Genomic DNA, 22,914 nt, shown 5'->3' on the forward strand with positions numbered 1-22,914 from the left:
ATACATTTCCATTTAGTTGTAATGGAATAATGCTTCCATCCAGCACTTTACACGCTTCATATTTCAAAAGACAGATTTCCCAGTGTGATAAGCAATGCAGCAGCAGGCTCATAACTGCATGAGTCTTACAAACTTGCCAACCAATAAGTGCACCCATCTGAATCGCAGAGGCTGACATTGTCATGTGCCGTGCATGGGTATAGATAATGATAGCTGGAGGCGGCCATTTCCAATACTAGCAGACGCATGGCTGAAAGCAGATCCCAAATGCGGTTGAAAACACACAGCTTTTTCAGATGTATGTGGGAAAGGTTAAAGATGTCGAGCTCAGCATTTGTGCTCGCTTTGAACCTCAAACTTATCTGAAGGTCAAGTTAAGAAGGATGTATGTTCTTTGCAAAATGTAATAAAGCAAGAAGCTCTTAAATGCCTGTTTCCTACTTTTTAAGTTCAAAGAGAATGAATGCTCCAAGTTCAACCCTGCATATATTACAAGAATTGTATGCGTCACTGATTTGGAGCTAATGATTAATAAAGCTGAACAATCTCCAGGTATTTTTTTCAAAAAAATGATCATGATTAATTTGGCTGGAATAAATTGCCTCATCTGGGATGTGTCAAACGTTCACTTCTATTCATAAGCTTATAATCAGCTTAGTGAAAGCTATACAAATTTTGCTTACTTTAGCAATACAAAATGTGCTGCTCTCACTTTTTAATTAGCAAAATGTAAAAAAGGAGTAATCAACTTCTGCTCTCCGGAGGTTGTGTTGAAACCGAGCTGTGGGCTCTTTGATGATGAGATGAGAGAAGCATGGTAGTACCCGCTTGAATATTTCTCATTGCTTTACGATCTAAAAAATGAAAGCCCAGGTGGAAACTAACTTTTTCCGGAGGCCAGCCAGGCTTAAATACGAACAAAATGAAAAAGTAAAAGTTGAAGTGAACTGCAGAGAAACTATGAAACTATTTGAGTACCCAGAGTTTACATTTGCATACATCACGTCATCTAATGTGAGCACAGTTTCTAATTGTTTAAGTGGTCTTAAGTTTGCGTAGTGCTCTGCAAACTTTCTGTGCCATTAATAAAGAACGGGGTTATCAGTTACAGAACTTAATTAGTCAGCGTGGCCCATCTGTACTCTGTCTCATCAATTATTGCTCAGAACCTGCCTGAGCCCCCCATTATCCAATTAACTATTTATAAACCTTTAATGATTCTCGCTATAAGAAGCGTGATTCATCAGATGTTATGTGATATTATCACACACCACTCGTATGAAAATATCCCAAAGAGATAATTTCCCTTTCAGCATTGGAGCTGAATGAATGTGTCATTCACTGTAATTATAAACAGAAGGAATTAGGGGGAGTGTGATGTAAAACAGAAACTTGCTTTTGCACGATTATGAATAAAAAGCTGATTAAATGCTATAGGTTTGCTGAAATAATCTTTTTCCAGCCCTACAGTTAAGAAGCTTGTTCAAATTACAATCTAGTATTGTGATATGGTCGGGAAAAACCCCTGCAAAAACCCTTGACTATGAGTTTTTTGGGGGGATTTGAAATCCAAGCCTTTGTTCAGCTGGGATCAGGCTGCTGTATTTTAGCAAGGACCATAGAGGAAGAAAGCTTTATAGGATTTCTTCAGTAAACCGCAGAGGCGTATGGCCTTGAGTGCCAACTCCCTGGTGTATTTCATCAACCCCAGTCTTATCAGAGATTACTATTATCTGCTTTTGGGGGATTTTTTTTTCTTTTTCAATGAAACATTTGATATGGAGTTCTAATATCCTAAATTCACTTTGCTAGCCACTTCATGATGACAAGGAGCTAAAATTTGACAAAAATGGCGTATCTGTATTAAGTCTCAGCCTCAGGTATCACATCTGCAAAATGTTGACTGAACACTTATTCATTAAGCACACAAATTGGAAAACACTTCAAAAGTTTGAAAGTCTCCGGGCCCTATTTTCAGACCAGCGCAACCCTAATTTTCATGTTTTTCACCACGTTGTTTAAATAGCAAATCCATTTGCGCCATAGTGGACTCATGGGTGTTCGAGTCTAAAAAAGAGGTGTATTAAGGTGCATTGTTGCTATTTTGAGAAACTGAAATAAACTGCACCATTGTCTAAAGTCCAGCTCAGAACACGTTAGCTATGCGCTTATATGGTCCAAATGCTTACACATTGCTTAACACACAGGGTGTACAGCAATACACAAATATATAAAAAAAATGAAAAAAAATTAAATGATTAAAATATTACAAAAAATATATATTTTCTACATAAATATAAAAACCACTACCTCCATGTCTTCATGTTGGGGGGCTTATTTCAGTTTATTCATGAGAGTTTGCCTATGTATAGTGTTATTGTTAGTAGTATTATTCATTATATGTATATTTATATTTTTTTTAATAAAAACAAGTTTAGATTTGTCCTCCTGTCGGATTTTGGAGACGTATGCATCACCACATGGGGTATAAGAATAGGACACGTGTTTGGATATAACTCAGTTTATTGACCGGAATTCATTATGATTGTTAATTTATTTGTTTGCTGAACATTAGAACTGAATTTAGAAATAGTTTTGAAACAAATATTTGCGCTTGACAAACAAAATTAAATATGTAGGCTAATGGATGTCTTCAGCGGAGTGCGTACAACACCGTTGGCTTATCCACGAAAGTATAGGAGTAAAGTAAAGAATAAAACTAAAGAGAAAGAGGCTAAATGGAGGAGGCTCATTCATTATCCTTGTGCAACAGATGATGTGTTTAACTGTTTTCTTACTAGTGAAGCGTTCAGTTTTTCACTTACAGTCCGCCATGTAAATAGCAAATGCGCCATGGCGCGACACAACTGACTCTTAAAGGGAATGGGAGATGAGATGTTCGTTATGTACAAAACACAACCATAATTCATCAAGAGAATAAGCACAACCCTGTTAGATTATGCACCAGGACGCAAACCGTATTTTTCCATCCATAAAATAGCACATGGACATGGTCTTAATGCTTTTGTGCCCTGGGATTTAGACTTTGCACTTAAAAAAGAGCCCTTCATCTCAGTGGTTGAATTCCAGTTTTTTTTGTAGAGTTGTGCAACACATTCTTTAAATGTTCACCTTAAAACCAAGCCGTCATGGAGCCGAACCCCCACATAAAAACAGCAGTTGTGTTTACTACTGTGACAATAGCTTTGTTTCAACTGTCAGGCCACAAATTAGCATGTTAGTGTATATTTTGTCCAACTGTGTTTACACTGTCACTTTCAAGGCTGGATCGGCCTCATTGGGGCTTCATTGGGGCTTGGACCTTGCCAAATACTTTGGGCCAAAGCGGGCCAGCTGGGGCTTGAGGAGATATCATGAACAAAGGGTGAGTTAAGCGGAGTCTGCCACTCATTTCCCTTGTTTTCAGACCAACAGCTAAAATCAACATTTAAGGCACCTAAGACATTCAGCTGCAAACACACTTTTAGACAACAACGAGTGTCTAAAATAACACCCTATTGCAATTTTATGTGGGTCCTCACCCCTGTATGAGGGAGATTTGTAGATTTCTTTGTGGTGCTAAATGCTATGCTAACAATTAGCATAGTACACATTATGCTCATGAAAGTAGAAACACTTGATGCACAGTAAAGTATATATGATTGTAACTGTATTTATTTGGTATGTTTCATCTGTCTTTTTCTTTTGCCTTTCACTGACAGCAGATATCTGCATCTGCATGCATTATTAGTTACATATTTTCCATTTAATTCTTTAATAAATATAACACATGTTCGTCCAGTTATCTACATGTGAGTTTTTTTCTTTGGCTAAAAGGATAACAGCATCGTGAGAAAAGAGAAAATAATAAAATCTCATCATAATTATGTGTAGTTTTTTCTTTTTTTAATCGTTTGTAAAGAAACGTGTAGTAAACCTGACCTTTTTTCTCTCTAAATGTGTTCTTTGGCTTAAAAACCTTAAAGGGGTAGTTCACTAAAAAATGAAAATTCTATTGTTTTTTACTCTCCTGTCACTTATCCCAAACCTGTTTGAGTTTCATTCTTCTGTTGAACACAAAATAATATATTCTGTGAAATCTTAAAACCTGTAACAATTTACTTCCTTAATATTTCTTTTTTTCCTACAATGGAAGTCAATGGTTACTTTTTTCAGCCTTCTTCAATATTATATATTTAGTGTTCAGCAGAATAAAGAACTACCCAAGGGTGAGAAAATGGTGACTAAATGAATTTTTGGGAGAACTGTCCCTTTAAAAGCCTTATTTTCTATATTCCTGCAATTGCGAATAAAAGGGAAACATATAGACTGCAATAGACTGAAAAAGAGACTTTGTGTCACCAGATTTTTGAGGTGCACTACTGACAAGAGATAATCTATTAATATGACATATTTGGACTTGATGCTGAATTCTAAAACTTTAGCTCCTATTATGTTGGTTAAATAATTAGCTTCCATTCATTTTCAGGACTGTTTTTACATGTGTGGCAGATGGAAGCTGGTCCAACAGTGGAAGCATTCAATAGCTTGAGTATGTCCTTGCTGCCTAAAGTCCAAGGCTATTGGATTTGGATTTATTTATTTGGGTTTAAAAAAGTATTGCAGCAGGCAACTAGATGTCATAACAACAACAGTTTGACAATGACGTCAAAAATCTTGTTAAAAATGCAAATAGTGTCAGTGCAATAGCCTAGTGGTTAGTGCGCTGACATATGGTGTGGTAGCACCTCAGGGCGTCCCGAGTTCGAATCCCAGCTCGTGGACATTTCCCGTCCCTACCCCCTCTCTCTCTCCCACTTCGCTTCCTGTCTGTAAAACTGTCCTATCTGCTTAATAAAGGCAAAAAGTCCAAAAATAAATCTTTAAAAAAAAAAAATGCAAATAGTTTTGGTGTTGATTTTTTTTTACATCTACATATTTATGCTGCTTTGACAACCAAAATAATGGCTTAAAAGTATTATAATATAATAAAAGCTCTATTCATTTGAAAGCTTCAGTTCCAATTAACTAATTTACACTGGATTTTGCATCTCTACAATGAATGTAAACTACCTTGAGGTCAAAAACAGATTGGCATCTAACATTGGCGTCAACAAAAAAAAAACTAGTCAAAAATAAATTACATGACAGTACTATAAATGAATTTTGAGGTGTTTTGATTTAATTGTTAGATGTCAATTTATTGTTGTTTTGACATCAAGGAAGTCAATTGACATTAAGTCCATTTTTATTTTTAGTACGTGGATGGGAGACCACATGGGAAAACAAGGTTGCTGTTGAAAGTGGTGTTAGTGAGGCCAGCAGGGGGCACTCAACCAGTGGTCTGTGTGAGTCCTAATGCCCCAGTAAATTGAAGGGGACAATATACTGTCAGTGAGCGCCATCTTTTGGACGAGACAATAAACCGAGGTCTTGACTCTCTGTGGCAAAAAAAATCCCATGGCACTTCTCATAAAGAGTAGGGGTGTGACCCCGGTGTCCTGGCCAAATTCCCTCCATCAGCCCTTACCAAGCATGGCCTCCCAATCATCCCCATCCAACAAATTGGCTCTATCACTTTTCTCCACTCCACCTATAGCTGGTGAGTGGTGAGCGCACTGGCGCCATTGTCTTGTGGCTGCCATCACATCATCCAAGTGGATGCTGCACATTGGTGGAGGTGGTGGTGTGGAGAGACCACCCTCATAATTGTGAAGCACTTTGTGTGTATGGCCATACACAATAAATGTGCTATATAAATACACATTACATTACATTACATTTTTGACATGTTTTTTAATGTCGTGTTGACATCAAGGTGCCCACTGGGATGTTAAGTACACAGCCTCTTGATTTAATAATTTATTGTTTGCACGTCCGTCTGTTACTGTTGGCACATCAACTTTACATTTTCATGTCTCTAAGCATGACACTCTGATTGGTTGCTTCAAATCTTGGTAGGATGAGATTGGGTGGTCCTTGGCCAAGATGGAGGAGTCCAGGCATTCTGTTGTCAGTCTGCACGTCTGACTAAATACGCCCAGATCAATTTCATTTTGCAGTTTGTAATTAATCTTCACTAGTGTTTACTATGTGTGACACAGATAAATGTGTTTTCAGGGACTTAAGCATCAGCACAAGGGCGCACAGTTCGATAACTGGATCATTAGTTGTTGTTTTTTCAGCTCCTCCCGAGTGTCTTAAAAAAAGTTTCTGTCCTTGTCTGAAAGGGAAATGACTGCGAAGCTTGATATTTGTCAGGGTTTTACTGTCAACAGCTCAATGATAATGAGTTCCCTGGGAAAACGTCACTCCATTGGCTCATCTGGAATAAAGGCTTTTATCGTAAGGGTCCAAATGGCAATTATACCAACGGTGGCTATTTCCATGGTAGGGGCCATTACACCACATTATAATACTAGGAATGAGCAGTGCACCCACAGTAGTCATTTGCAAATGAAGTTGCCGCAAAATAATGTGATTTTTCTTGCATTCCGAGGGCTTTTGGCTCGTAGGATACCTGCTCAAAATTCAGCATAAGCAATCAGAATGCTACAAGATGCTACATCCAATATTCAAGCCTTGCCTTGGGTTTTCAACGATGCATCACAAATGCAAAGCTCTTGTTTATGCATGCATACTACAGTACACTCAGGATACGGATGCACAAATAAAGATTTAATAATATGTTTTATTATTGGAGCTAAGACATAGGACAAAATTGGAAAAAAAGGCATTCACTTAGTATTGTAAATGGGCCCTCATTTAAATAATGTATAAATATTTTAGCAGAGAAGCATTGGATCATATCATACTGTTTAAACTACCCATAATGTTTAAATGTGTCCTTGAGCTGAGGGTGAAAACGGCTTCTGTTGAATTCATTACTAAAACTCCATGAGAACTTGGAGGCGAGTCATGACAGCACTACAAAGATCCATCCGCTCCCCACAGCTGCTCTCCACGAGGGTCCCGAGCAACCGAATCAATTGAGATTTCTTCTCAAAGGCAGGCTCCCTCGAGGGATCCCATTTTGTTTGTTGTCCAAAGCTTTCTTATAGTCACAATGTTATTTTTTGTTTTCATGTCAGCTGATTACAGCAGGACACTTTTCATCAGTGGAGGGTTTGAGTGTGTGTTTTTAATATATTTATTCTGAGCAGTTTTATTTTGGAAGATATTTATTTCACTATATTAAAAAATAATAATAGCATGCCTTTTATTTCACTTATAGACTCAAAATATTTATGTTTGCTGTTTGTTCAAACTACTTATTTAAAATGAGCTGAAAGAACAAAATTCTTGAGTCTATGAATACTTAATTGTTTTATGTTCAATCCATTTAAATTTGTAAAAAGTAATAATTTCTTCAAGTCTCAACACAAATTGATTGTGTGGAACCCAGCAGTTTTTACATTTACACAGCAAAAAAATGCTGGGTTTGTCGTTGCCAGTGGTGTAGTGGTTAGTGCGTTGACACATGCACTCCGGTGTTCACGGCGTTCGATTCCCGCCTCATGATCCTGTATGCAGATCCTTCCCCTCTCTCTGCTCCCCACACTTTCCTGTCAATACTCTCTACTGTCCTATCAATTAAAGGTGAAAACCCAAAAAAAATAATTATAAAAAGAAAAAATGCTGTGTTCCACACAATTCGTTTATGTTGTCCCAACACAAATGAATTAACTTAAAGTTTCAGGGATCTGCCAAAATGCTAATGTTAGCTTTGAAAAACAGTCTCTCCCCTGCCATCCAAAGCCACGCCTCCTGAAATCACGAAAGCACACAATAAAAAAGATGACAGTAGACAATCCACTAGATCACATCATTTGTCAGTTAGAAAACTTTATAGTACTTTATAATACTACAATTCCAAATGAAAAACTGAATTATATCTAGCACATTTTATAGTTATGTAGTTAGCAAGCAAAACTTGTCACAATGTGCAATGTTTCATGCTGGCAAGGATCGCTGGTGTCACTCTCTCAATCGATTTGTCCTAAAGCGACTACTGTATGCTTAGTGGTTGGCCTGCGGTGTGCAGGAATTACACTTACAAAGCAACACTTGCATGCTATTTCAGACCGAATATTCAGAGTAGCGTGGTAAACAATATAGAGAGTGCGTCACTGGTTGTCATTGTTCAAAACTGAACCAATGTGAATATAAAAGCAACTTCAGCTCAGTAAAGCAGGCTAGGCGGAATAGCGCTATTTACTGTTTTGTTGTTAAACTATATAAAAATCTACATTATCGATGCTGTAAAAGGTATCTTATGAACTGAAAATAGTCGCATCAATCTTTCACTGGAAGATTTCAGTGGCTGAACAACACTTGCGTGCATATAACCAATTCATAACACAACACTATCTACTGTACATAAGCTTTGCATGAAATAGTTTTAAAACAACATTACCTGTCTAAAAGATATACTTCAGCCATGATGTCATCCTTCCTCCAGCGTGCGAAAGTAACTCCAATATTGATTTAGAATTTTAAAAGGTTTTGATTTAGCATTTGTTTTTATTGCTGTCACTCTCTCGTGTGCTTGTGAACACGTGAATGGCTGCGCAGATGTACAAATCTACGTTTGTTAACAGACAGTTTGGGCTACTTATCAGAATTATGGGAATTATCAGCCTGACAAATTTAATTGAATGAACATTTTACAGTCTTATACCTTACCCAGAATATAAAAATACATATAAATATGTTTAGATCATTTACTTTAAATAATTACTATTGGAATGTGAATAGACTTTCAACCAGTACAACAGAAATGTTTTTAAAATCAATCACCTACTGCACCTTTAATTGGTTTTACAATTGTAAGTGTTTTGAACATAAAACAATTAAGTTGTTAGAAAAAAACTCAAGACCAGCTCATTTTAAGTAAGTAGATTTAACAAGCAGCAAAAAATATTTATTAAGTGTAGTCTGAGTTTAAGAAATGTCACTTTCTCTGAGACACACGAGGGTTTGATTTGTGAAAAAGCTGATTATGGTGATTCTCCAATTAACGATTCACTGAATTCACAACAATTTAATAATTGTACTCAGGTCATTTTAGAGTATCTGTACTTGATTTGTGCCTTTTGTCTGGTTAGCCCTCAGATCCTTAGTGACCCAGGATATTATTTACCACCCTTCCGTCCTCAATCTAATTATTATAAAAAATTTAACAACGACAAGGGGCAATGCGGTGGTGCAGTGGGTAGCACATTTGCCTCACAACAAGAAGGTCGCAGATTCGAGCCTCGGCTGGGTCAGTTAGCATTTCTGTGTGGAGTTTGCATATTCTCCCCGTGTTCACGTGGGTTTCCTCTGGTTGTTCCGGTTTCCCCCACAAGTCCAAAGACATGTGGTACAGGTGAATTGGGTATGTTAAAATTGACCGTAGTGTGTGTGTAAATGAATGAGTGTGTATGGATGTTTTCCAGTGATGGGTTGTGGCTAGAAGGGCATCCGCTGTGTAAAACATATGCTGGAAAAGTTGGCGGTTCATCTGCTGTGGTGACCCCAGATAAATAAAGAGACTAAGCCGAAAAGAAAATGAATGAATGAATGAATGAATAACAACGACAACTACAACAACAAAGAAATACAGGTATTAAAGATTATTAAAAAATATTTCCAAATTATTATGTTTTAGTAAATTATTATCCAGGTAGAGATTTGTCCATGTTAAATGGTGACACTAGACCACAAAACAAGTCTTACAGTATGTTACAGAGGTATATTTGTGGGAATGACCAAAAAAAAACATTGTATGAGTAAAAATGATTTATTTTTATTTTATGACAAATTACAATATTATGAATATTTAAGAACATTAACAACATTTAACAATATTAAAGATGTTTTTTTATAAAGAAATTTGTTTAATTTTCTTTTAATTATTTTTTTTAAACATTACTAAGAACTTAAGTTTGACAACTGTAAAAGTGATTTTCTCAATATTCAGATTTTTCTGAATATCGGTCAAATATTAGAAAAAGGTAAGTATATTTCGCTTTCAGATAATTTACCAATTTAATATTTAATCATTAATTATAATTAATAATTTTCCAAAAAAAACAACAACTTACACTTGGTTTTGGGGTCTAAGGTGACATAAATTTATAAAGACCTGGATGTTCAATAAGGATTGGTGAAAAATTCATGCAAGGGTTAATATTTTTTGATTAAAAAATATTGCTGATGCTTTTACACCGAGGCAGTAAATGTGAATGAATGTTCAGAGAAATGAAAAGGGAAAATGCTAAGCAGAAAGAAGTACAACATCAAAGCTTTTTGTCGTAAAGGGGTTTACAGTGCATTAACCTCTATTAGTCAGGGATACATGCTGGTAATTGCAATTCCATGTTTTGCTTTTGCTCTGTCATCATTAAAATCTTCCCAAGAGCAAATAACAGGCTCCACAAATATTACGTCCACTCTGAGTGTTAGTTTTGTCACTCCTGTGTAGTTTAAATTCAGTTTAGCTCTTTGTTTGACTTTAGACAATAACAGTTCACTTTTCTGACTAACATGTGCAATATTTTTCTTCTCTGGCTTGTTATGTAATGGTGAATACTTACTGAACTCTGGCAGAAACCTGTGTTCCAAGGAAAGATTTTCCACTTGTAAATCCACGTGTGGATGAGGCCCATTGTGGTCAAGTGCCAGAATTTGACTTGTTGTCTTTCTCAAATCCTCACAACTCACAGTCCTTGCAGAGAAGGACACATACCATAGTTAGACATTTCATAATAATTAAAGTAATTTAATACAATATATATTACTTTGGTTATTCTTTATTTTAAGGTTTCATTCTTAGTGTAACTCGTTTAACTACTAAGTAATATTAATTAATTGCATGTGCTTGCTATAGGGTTAGAATGCGGGTTAGGTTTAGGGTTAGTTCTATATAATTATGTATAATTAATTGTAATTGCCATAGTAAGTATGTGGAACATGTGTAATAAAGTCACCTTAAAGTGTTACAAATATTTCCTATAGTTTTTCAGATTAACTTAGACTGCCCTAAAAACAACTGGTTTTGCATCACAATTATTGTCATAAGTAAGGGATTATACTGCAATTGGAACATAATTAGGTCTTAAAATAATGAAATGCTATAAATGTACACACACACAGAACTGGAAAAAAATTAAGTGACAATTCTCAATTTTATTTTATTGGGTTTGAGTATGTGTTAACTCTTTAAGTACTAATTAATTAGTATTAATGATTAACTATTAAATTGGAAATTATCTGAAAGCTGAATAAATTTTCCATTGTTGTATACATTTTTAGGATAGAATAATATTTGATTTTCAGAAAAATCTAAATATTGAGAAAAAATCACTTTTAAAGTTAAACTCTCTAAAATCTAATACAAATATTTCAAACTCTATTATTTTATGCAAAAAATACTAATAAAATGCTGTAAATGACACAAATTCTATTTTAAATTGGGGGGGGTTATCATTTGTTTACATAACAAATATCAAATAATAAATGTATATACATTTTATATACACTTCTTATCTTAAATCCTATAAAACATATTGTGAAATGTGAAAATCTGATACAGTGCTCGGCATTTATATAAGTACACCCCTCACAAATCTATCTGTTAAATTCATATTTTAATAGGAAGCTATACAATATTATATTTGTGCATATACATTAGATTAGTCAGTACTGAAGCCAAATCTGGAGCTTATCTAACAAAATAACCAAAAACTAGTACACCCAAATGTATATGTTATAGAAAAATATTAAATACAAACTTTAAAAAGAGAATAAATCAAGAGTGTTGAAATTTTGTAGGTGGTAAATTCTTTTTCCGATATTTTGCTTGAACGTAATTGTATTATCTTTCAATTTCTGTTTGGTGACTAAAATATTATTTTAATAAATATCTGTTTAATATATGGGTAGCACGGTGGCGCAGTGGGTAGCACAATTGCCTCACAGCAAGAAGGTGGCTGGTTCGAGCCCCAGCTGGGTTAGTTGGCATTTCTGTGTGTAGTTTGTATATTTTCCTCGTGTATGCGTGGGTTTCCTCCGGGTGCCTTAGATTTCCCCCACAAGTCCAAAAACATGTGGTATAGGTGAATTGGGTAAGCTAAATTCTCTGTAGTGCATGGGCGTAGATTTAGCATGGATGGTGGGACATGTCCCCACCAATATCCACAGACTACTGAAATGTTATATTTTTTTTAAAGTGTAAATCAGAAAATAAAGTTTGTTGCTGAAAAAGTCCATCATAATAATGGTAACATTAATGCTAGTGTGTTTTTCCCTGCTTTGATGCACAATCTAACGTTATAGCAGGCTGATAGTCTGTGAATAATATGGTCCAAAAACTAACTGCACAATAAACTGCTAAATGTAAAAGTATAAATAATATCATCTCTGTAAATTCTCCTAATCTCTCAAAATAAGCTAGCATGTCAAATTTCATATGTGGTTAATAGGTCCCCACCAATGTCAAGAGCAAACTTACGCCCTTGCCGTAGTGTATGTGTGTGAATGAGTGTGTATAGATGTTCCCAGTACTGGGTTGCGGCTGAAAGGGCATCGGCTGCGTAAACCATATGCTGGATAAGGTCATTCCGCTGTGGTGACCCCTGATTAATAAAGGGACTAAGCCTAAAATAAATGAATGAATGTTTAATAAATCTGTTTTGTTTATTGCACCAAAACACACTGCCTATATTCACTGAGAAATTGAAAAAAAAAATCATTTTCAAAATGGGGTGTAGTTATGCTGTATATGTTTACATGCACTTTTATAAATTGAGGTTAAATGTGTAAAGTGGGCGGTTCATTCTGCTGTGGTGACCCCTGATTAATTAAGGGACTAAGCTGAAAATAAAATAAATGAATGTGTAATGTGTACTATAGTTAGTCTGTTGTCTACATGATTTCTAGGACATCCAAATGTTTTCCATAAGATGAATTCAAATTCTGGGAGCACATTTATTAGGAGCTGTTAACTTTACACAATCTGTTTTCCTTTTCTGCATATAAATCTATATGTAATGACAATATTGTTCCATCCTGAGATGAACAAAAGCAAGCAGCCGACTGTTTCCATGGTTACCTCACATGAACCCTTTCCCTGTTCAGGTAAAAAGCGCTTTGTCTAACTTGTCTAAATTTATTGTGTTTGAAGAACTGTTTTGAAAGCATATTAGATTGTAAGATGTCCTATATAAGAGTTCATTACACCCTTTATATAACTTACGCTTGATGTTTTGACTAAGGGAGCACGTTAGTCGTTCAGACCACATAACTTTTACGCCAAATGTATTTATTCGATATTTGTTTACATAACTAGGTCGATTCCATATGCAGTCAGCTCAAATTGGTTTCATTGTCAGATGGTTCCATTGCCCAATACATTATCCTACTGTACGTGCCTTTTGCCAACAACAACTTAACCGACAGACCAAAACTGAAGGACGTGTCCGGCCGAATGGATACCGGTAACCGATCTCAGCTGCTCGTGAGGGAGGGATGAGATATTCCCGTGGGATGATCACGTGTCCGTGGGGAGTAGTTGTGCGTGTGGAGCCCGTGGAATCGGAGGTGTAGCGTCAAGCGCGTCGTCCAGACTTCATTATTACTGTAAGGAAGCTGTCAACTGTATTTGCGCGTGTTTATTGCTTTGCTGAAAGCGAAAGAAAATGCACGTGAGGACTGGGGATCTGACGACCGATTTACATAAACTTCTGCGCGCATCTCAGTCGCAACAAACGCACTCAGCGTGATCGGTGAAAAATCAACACTGGTGTTTACTGTTATTGCTACGCGAAATACAGAGCACTGTCACTGCATATCAAGGTAAGTACGGGCATTTCTACAGTTTTATAAGTTTTAGGACGCAATTAAAACGCAACAGAATGTTTGGTATATGCTATCATTTTCCTTAAAACATAAAGATAAACAACTCGTGATATATTTTAGGCTACATCGAAGTTAAGTAAAGTTCTCTTTTAGTCTTAATTTTTCATACATTGTTTGTAGCCTATTTGTGCGTGTTGTTTTCTATAGCCACACTACTAAATGAAAATACAGCAGGTAGCATACATGTGACTTCGGTGAAGAAAGCTTCTGGATAAGGACACCATGATCCCATTTTTGCCTCTGTCTAGCCTTTTCTGGGTTTCTTTTCAGAGATTCTGGTTGTCCATTTTTGCATTAACCCCATGAATTCCAAGGTTTTAGTTGTTTAGTTGTTAGAGTGGTTCAACATACTTAAGAACCCTTAAGTTAACCATGGATTATTATAGGCTTGTAAAACTAACTACTATATGCATTTTTGAGGTCATTAGTTACCTTTTGTATGACCTAGATTTCACAAAAATATTATGGTTAAAATAGTTAAGCAAAAGCATAGTGAATTTGAGACCAAAACATAATTAATTTTTCATAATGGAAAGTTTATCACATTTACTTTAATGGTTTGTTGTTTCATGCCACCATGTAACCGTAAATAATTATTATAAAACATATTTTGGCTGCACTACAAACTGAAATTTATTTCATGACATCAGATACTATTTTAAGTTTTATAAATCACTATATGACACTGTAGATTACATTAAAATAAGACAAAACTAAAGTAATTGTCCACATTGCTGCTGTAAATAAATTCTGTCCTCATTTATTCAACCTCGTTATGGAAGATTTTCTAGAAAAAGCTTATTTTTCTGTGGGACTGAAGTTTTTTTTTTTAAATAAATAAATAGAAAAATAAATATGAAGGTTGGTTTTATTATAATATTTATGGGTAGCTGAAGCTGTCACCTTCAAATGACAAAGAAAAGTTAAAAGTGGCCCATACGACTTCAAACAGGAGGAAATTTAAGTCATTGTTTACCAATAATTTTCCATTCCAGTGAATTGTCATCTCCTGTCACCAGATCAATCAGCTTGCTGACTGAACTAAAAAACAGTTGTAATGAAACCAATTGCTCTTTATCTACAGTACACACACTATTCACAGTATTACTCCTTCTATACAGTACAGTCCTTTGGATGAGTGAATGAAAACCAAGTAAGCAAATTTGTTCACTAAAGATCTGGTGAGATGTGGGATTCATCACAGCATGCAAAATAGCTTGCCATTCATATGTACATTAGTTGAACACTCATTGAGAGATGCATTATGGGATTTAATTAGTTCACTACAAAGAACTGTTTTTTCAGACAGGATAGTGGACAAAATCATTCAGTAAAAAAAAAAACACAGTATACAGGTTGATTTAGAACTTTTGTAAATGCCTGACCAACAAAATTGTAATATGCAAGACCCCTGAAAATTTATGTTGAAAATAAACCATACACTCTCAGAAATAAAGAGACAGGAGCTGTCACTGGGGCAGTACCTTTTTTAAAAGATACATATTAGTACCCAAATGTACCTAAAAGTACATTTAAGGTACCATTATAGACCCTTCAGGTATCTTTTAAAAAGGCACTGCCTCAGTGACAGCTCCTGTACCTTTATTTCTGAGAGTGTACAGTATCTTGCTAATCAACAATATGCTAAGCTGCATTACTAGTTCATTAAACTGTTAGCTTGCAAATGGCTAGTTTTCTCTTTTATTTTCTACAGTGAATGTAAGTGATGACAGAATTTACTACAATTCCTTTATACCCGCATCTTCTGCTGCTAGTATGTTTGTCCACATCTTAAACAAAATTGACATCCTCTGTTCCCACAGCTGAAATATCAGAACTGTGTGGAGGTGTACCTGCCCTTAGCAATGAGGAAGCACATTTGCACGCCTCCGTCTTGAAAAAAAATTTTTTTTTTCATTCAGAGCAGTTCAGTGGGCTATTTGTTTGTAGCCAGTTGATTTCCATATTGCATCTGAATATATAACAAAGGCTACAATGCATTGTTGTGCACTACAAGGGTTATTTTGATGGCATTTTCTTCATAAAAGTACCCTCATCCCCATAGTAACACTGAGCTATACTGTACTGTATATCCACAGGAGACCGATACCTGTGCCACTTGCTGTGCTGTCAGCATTGATATGACATTCATGTGGTTAGATGCATTTCAGGCAACGGTTTACAGTGCAGCTTTTCACTTGGAAAGAGTACCAGAAGCTTTATTTAAGTTATATGATATTAATAAGACTTGCTCATGTGATATGTTTGTTATTGAGGAAGTAACTCTTTTAGAACGGGTGGTATCAACTTGGCATTTGCCTTAAGATGCGGTTAAAAGGTGCCCAGAACTGCGGTTGAAAGGGGCTCCTTTAGTGTTTTTTCAGCCTTTCTTCTGTTTATGCTGAGTAGTCTCAACTTCCTGCCAGTATTGTAGGGCATTCTTAAACTGGCAACAAACATCCAATTTAGACCACCCGAGTCTTATGTGACACATGAGAAAATCTGTGACCGCATAAGGGCTTCACTGCAATGGATTGTCTTAAGTAATTATGTGGAAAAAATGAAATAAATAAAAATCAAAGAGCCTCCATTCCTTCTCAACCACTGGCGCTTTTGCAGCTCCAAAGAGAAGAAAAGTTTCTCGATATTAAAAAGCACAGAAGGTAATTTTCCATGGCTGACCTGCTGTGCCAAATGTATTTCTTGAGGCTATGTACTATTCTTATCTCGGGCAAGGCAGCTTGAGAAAGGTTGCTGAAGAGCTGGAGGATATATCTACTGAGAAAAATATTGAGATGTGTTTTAGATATGGTTCCATGATGCTGGTGGAGATCAGGAAGGGGGTCCATTAATGTTGTTAGCTTCTCGTCAGGGGTCTAATATTCAATTAGAGAGTCTCGCACTCATGCCAAAACTTATGTAAATGAGGCCTCAAGGTTGGTGAAAATGTCTTTAATAAGCATTTCTGTAGTTTACTTTATCAATGAGCCGAAATCGCTTGACAAAGGCTTGCTGTGATGATGGTTGTAGTAATGTTGTTATTATTTCCGTCAACGGCTTGTGGCCTTATCTTTCCTTTTTAAAACTTGTTAGCATATCCAGTACGTGATCTCACACTGATTTACTGCTCATATTGTGGTTTTTGGTTTGTACTTAGTGTGGTGATTTAAACTCTCATACTGTTTTCACTCTGTATATTGAGCTCTCATTGAATGATGGCTCAATGGGGCTGGCAGCATAGCAGGCCATCTCATAATGCACATAGAGTTTTCTTTTTTCTTTTTTCACAGAGAGCCTTCAAATAATGCAGCACTGTTGAAATGGCTATGACTAATTTTGTTTTGAGCCAGTCAAGATAAGGTGAAATTGTACTTTTTTTTTTCAGAGCAGTTTATCAAATGCCCAGGGCTGGCCAAGCTTCATATTGGGTTTTGGAAATGAAACCCTTCATACCAAATAAACTCAGGCTTGACTTTCACTCCAGTTTATAGTGGATTCAAATCATGATATCTGTTCTTAAGTGTCATTTAATATAGTTTTCAGAATTTTTGAAGGAACTTTTTTAATTAAAGCTTCACCCATACTTTCAGTTTCAGTTAGAAATAAATACAGTATAGCCTGAATCCACTGTATTAACTGAAGAAGAAAAATCCCCCAACTCTACAATCTTTATTGAAAGAAATTACATTTACAGTCTTGGATAACAGAGAAGATTACCAACAACATTTTCTTATTATTAATTCAATTAAACCATAAATTTGACTTTCATTTCTTAGTGTTGGGTTGTGGCTGGAAGGGCATCCGTTGCTTAAAATATATGCCGGATAAGTTGGTGGTTCATTCCGCTGTGGCAACCACTGATTAATTAAGCGACTAAGCCGAAAGGAAAATGAATGGATAATTATGAATTTCAGTTGAACAATTTTTGAAATTCATAATGAACTATACACTCTGAAGGTTCTTTATTGGCATTGATGGTTACAGCATAGCCTGAGTCCACTGGATAAATTGAAGAAGAAAATCTCCCAACTCCACAATCTTTATTAAAATACATAGCATTTACTATTATTATGAATTTAAATTATAGATAAGAATTTTACTTGAACAGCTTTGAAGTTTATGATGAACTCTTACGCTCTTTAAACTAAAGGCTATTTATTGCCATTGATGGTTAACCTTTAAAATTCAAGAGCCCCTATTATTGGAAGGTTTTTGAAAATGACCTCCCATGCAGTGTGTAACACAGCGCTTAGTGAATGAAAACATCCAGCTGAGGTTTAAATCTGAAAGTGCACCGTGTTTAAAAATATAGATTTTTTAATGTAACAGTCGACTCAGAGTTGAATAAATGAATCGTGTTGTGTTTGGATCTTTTGCTTAAACGCATCAACATTGATACGATACATCACCAAATATGTAGTGCCAGATCCGGTTAAAAGTGAACGTGTCTTTCCCGTCAGACAGTGGAGTGTGGAGGATCACGGGACTGATCATGACATGAAGATGACGATCACTGACAGATGGAGATTCGGCTGCAGGAATAAAGGGTTAAAATTCATTTTCACAACAATACCACAGTACAGCCAACCTAGTTCTGTGTTTGTTCCTGTAATTTTTCAGATTTTTGATACAATACCCTATGCTATTAAGCTTACTAATAAAGGAAGGAGCAGCAGAGACTAGTATGTATGTCATACTTTTACAGGGACTTTGTCAGTAACTGTTACAGTTCATATGGACCAGTTTTTTTCTTCCACCGTATCATAACATGTAAGTGTAATTAAAATTGCTGCCTCATAGTGTGTAGTTTGCAAAATATGTATTTAATTGTGTGTTGTAACTTGAAATCACTCCAGGTGTCTTGCAATCAGGTATCTTTTATAGATCAGTGCTTGTACTGTGTCTCTCAGGTTAAATCTCTATGGGACTATTCACATATTGCGTCCAAATCAACGCTGAAAACGTCACGCGTGCTTCTTCCTTTACTGCTATAAATGCGTTTCTGAACTCGCGATCCTCTGCCATTTGTCTTTACTATGGCCACCATCATTCCTACACACACGCAACGCGGTCAATTTTCAAAGCAGTTTAACATACTTCATAGCCGTTGTGGGCGTTTCTCTCTGTCTCATGCTGAACCCAGTCGACCAATCACAACAGAGTGGGTCATTTGACCAATCACAGCAGATTAGCCTCACGCAAAGGAGGGGTTTGGGAACAAATGAATCGCTGAATAAGTCAAATGGGAGTCAACTGGATAATCGGATAAAAATAAATACATATTTAGGACAATGAAAGTGTTTTTTGACCTTGCACGCATATCAGCATGTTGTTGGAGACCCTCAAAACCAAAATATGACCTTTTGTGATGCAAAATAGGGCCTCTTTCAACAAAACTTTCCATTTCAAAAAAAGGTTCTTTTAAAGTGGAAACAGTTTTTTAACACTTAAAATATTCTGTATACTAAGAAAAATTAAAACTGCTTATAGACAGTTTTTTGTTTTCTCTGAAACATGTATATTACATTTCTCTTTAACAATATGCCCTTTTGTCTGTAGTGTGAAAAGGTTAAATGGATATTAATAATCATTAAAACCAATTACGAACTTTTATCAACTTTTATTTTTAAGAAATAAAAAAAGAAATATATGAAAATTCGAGATGGCACTTAGAGGTTTTTGCATCTGAACTCTTCATATATTTATATATAACCCTGACCTTAACCCTACTGATAAATAATAAAATATTTTTTTAAATAATTCCCCACAATAAAAAAATTGAATTTAGCATACTAAAAGTGTCATCCTTTCATTAGCTAATGAAAAGTGTCATTGTATGCCATTCATTAATACTGCTTCCCCATAAAACTGTCATCCTGTGTAACTTCATACAATTTCCCTTTTCCTTCTAAGCCACAGGACATCACTATAAATTTCAATTGTTCAGTTTTCAGAATGGTAGCAGTTTGTCTCATTTTAAAGCATGTGGCACAGTGTAAGCTGTTATTCAAGACACTTAGAAGACATCACAATCTTTTTTCTTCTGCTAAAATAATTAACGTCGCTCTAAGCTCATTAGCTATAATGCACATTAGCGTCACTGAGATGGATGTCGAGACAGCCACCAAACCAGAATGGTTTCCATGTCTTTCAGCATCAAAATATAATGTCAGTCTGCCTCGGCACACATTTTATTACTGGTTGCTGTGGGAAAAAAAATCAAAACACAAGGTCAAGATGGGAGTTGAGACGACCTCAACAAATCCCTTCAAGGACCGGTCATGTATTTTTCTGTCATAAACTTTTCAAATCAGCTACTGGCTAGTCGTGCTGTAGCTAGCCCTTTGCTGCATTGTTTATTCAAACAACACCATGACCAGCGGCTTTCAAGAAGCTTTAATTTGTTTGTCTTTCAGTCCGTGACGAACACACCTCTCCCTCCACATAAAATAAACAGACAATGTTTGAATTTGCTACTTGCTTGAATATGTAATTGATTAAATTGCTTCGGGGCATTACTGACTACACTGAAGTAATTATAATAATAGTAATAATAAATCATTAGTGTAAATTTGCACACATTTCCACATATTTAAATGATATTTCAACTTAATTTAGTCAAATAGAAACCAAGAGTAAAATTCATTTTAAACCAGCATCAATATTAAATCTCTTTTATGTCAATTATCTTCTGAATAAAAAATTACACTTGTTGATCCAATTAATCGTAATCATTTAATTTGGACATCCAGAATTTTCTCTTAACTATTGCAAATGAAAAACAACCACTACTTTAATTAGCAAAAATAACTTATTTAGCACTAACACAAAAACCAGTTAGCTTATTTTTACCAAATGAAGGTAGACTGAATAGATTATAAATAAAATATTAAATAATTTCAAGATGTTGGTTGTTTCAGCTCACTTTTTGAACAACTAATCTGAATAAACAGAGAAAATCATGTTTCAGTGAGCAAGTATTGAATCTTTGGCATCAGTTTTAATCAATATATTTAAAGCAGGGGTGTCCAAACTCGGTCCTGGAGGGCCGGTGTCCTGCATATTTTGGTTCCAACCCCAATCAGACACACCTGAACTAGCTACTCAAGCTCTTTCTAGATATACTAGAAACTTCCAGGTAGGTGTGTTGAAGGAAGTTGGAGCTAAACTTTGCTGGACACCAGCCCTCCAGCACTGAGTTTGGGCACCCCTGCTTTAAATATATTAATTAAAACAGATGCCAAAGTTTCAATAATTGTAACGGGATAGTTCACCTAAAAAAGAAACTTTACTCACTAGTTTCCACACCCTCAAGTGGTTAAAACCTTTATGAGTTTCTTTCTTCTGTTGAACACAAAATATAATTTGAAGAAAGCTAAAAACATATAACCGTTAACCTTTTCCATAGTAAGAAAAACACATATTATGGATTCCAATTGTTACAGGTTTTCAACTTTCTTCCAAATAGCTTCTTTTGTGTTCAACAGAGGACAGAAACTCAAATGGTTTTAAAACAAGTAAAGAGTAAGTAAACGATGACAGAATTATCCCTGTAAGTATTTTGCTGAAGGTCAGACGTATCACCTTCAGCTGATGGAAGTAGCCCAGCTGTTGAAACTTGTAATCGTCTCAATGGGAAAGTTTGAACACAATGCTATTGTTCTAGTTGTTTTGTTTGTTGGAGGCTATAGATTGCCAGTCAGCAGGGTGGGGTTGTCTAGACTCTGAGGGGGGTCATGTGTTTATGTAATGACCAAAATAGAGGACCAAAAAGAGCAGGTCTGTGACAGCAGATGACTCTTAAGTATCCCTCAGCCAGCCAGCCAGCCCCATGTAATGTGGAGATTTGATGTGTGGATTAGATGCCACTGGGGCTGGAGTTTCATTATTGCACTCTGTCTTCCTTCCAGTCAGCCACCTGGAGTATCTAAGGGTTTATCTGAATAGGGTGAATTCAGGAAAATTGGGCCATTTTTCATGTTCATAGGTGAACTGAAAAGGTTTCCAGAAGGGCCAATGGGAAATGTTTTAACTTAAAAAAATCATTATTTGGTGGAACAACCCTGGTTTCCTGTTATTGTACAAAAAAAATAAAATAAAATAAATAAATAAATAATAATAATAATTAATAATATCTATATAATTATTCTATAACATTAAATCTATCTATCTATCTATCTATCTATCTATCTATCTATCTATCTATCTATCTATCTATCTATCTATCTATCTATCTATCTATCTATCTATCTATCTATCTATCTATCTATCTATCTATCTATCTATCTATCTATCTATCTATCTATCTAATGCTTATATTATATATAAAGTTATCATGATATTAGTATATACAATTTACATATCGCTGACGTGTGATAAATGACATTTATGTTATGCATTGGTTATTTATCTAAATTTGACCAATCAGATGGGTTCTTACTAACTTTAGCCCCACCTCCACAGTAGTTGCTGAAAATAAAAACTAATGGTGGGAGTCGAGACAAAAGAGGAAAGGCTTGAGGTTGAACCGTATCCGAGTCCGCCTGAAAGAGGTGGTCTGGGGTACAGTTTGTGTGAAGTGTGGTCCGGTTCACTTCTGAAATGAGTGCAGTTGTACCAAATAATGGAAGTGAACCACTGACAGTATAACAAACTTTAGTTTTTATAACATTCATTCATGTGTGTGTGTCTGTGTATCATCTAATGTTACCTTGGCGACAAGCTGGACTGAACCACTGTAAACAGTGATAATGTCTGCTTGTCTCCTCCAAAAACAACTTCTGCAGAAATAGCGTTATGTTCTGGATGTTTCATATTTTTGCAGCAGTTGGATGCAAGTCGCTCTCTGTATGTTACCAAAACCAAATGATTTAGTAAAAGCAGAACGACCGAGATATGTGGATGCCTTTCCATTTTGGCACTGTGGCTTCCGTGGCTTTCACCAAGCAATAACTGTACACACAATATCAGCTCGATGACGCAAGTGTACAGGGGTTCAGAAGAAAAAAAAGA

The 22,914-nt window shown here is 35.8% G+C and overlaps 1 protein-coding gene across 2 annotated transcripts in view; it reads left to right on the plus strand.

The window, feature by feature from the left end:
• Nucleotides 1–13,553: 13,553 nt before the first annotated feature.
• Nucleotides 13,554–22,914, plus strand: part of mid2 (midline 2) — a 288,228-nt gene continuing 278,867 nt past the window's right edge. The window contains exon 1 of one of the 2 annotated variants that reach the window (XM_056471723.1): nt 13,554–13,839. The gene's annotated coding sequence lies outside the window, so the exon portion shown is untranslated. The remainder of the gene's footprint in view (nt 13,840–22,914) is intronic. The other variant, XM_056471725.1, reaches the window with a different exon arrangement.

The sequence above is a fragment of the Danio aesculapii genome, chromosome 14 (genome assembly GCF_903798145.1).
Source record: "Danio aesculapii chromosome 14, fDanAes4.1, whole genome shotgun sequence".
Taxonomy (NCBI): Eukaryota; Metazoa; Chordata; class Actinopteri; order Cypriniformes; family Danionidae; genus Danio; species Danio aesculapii.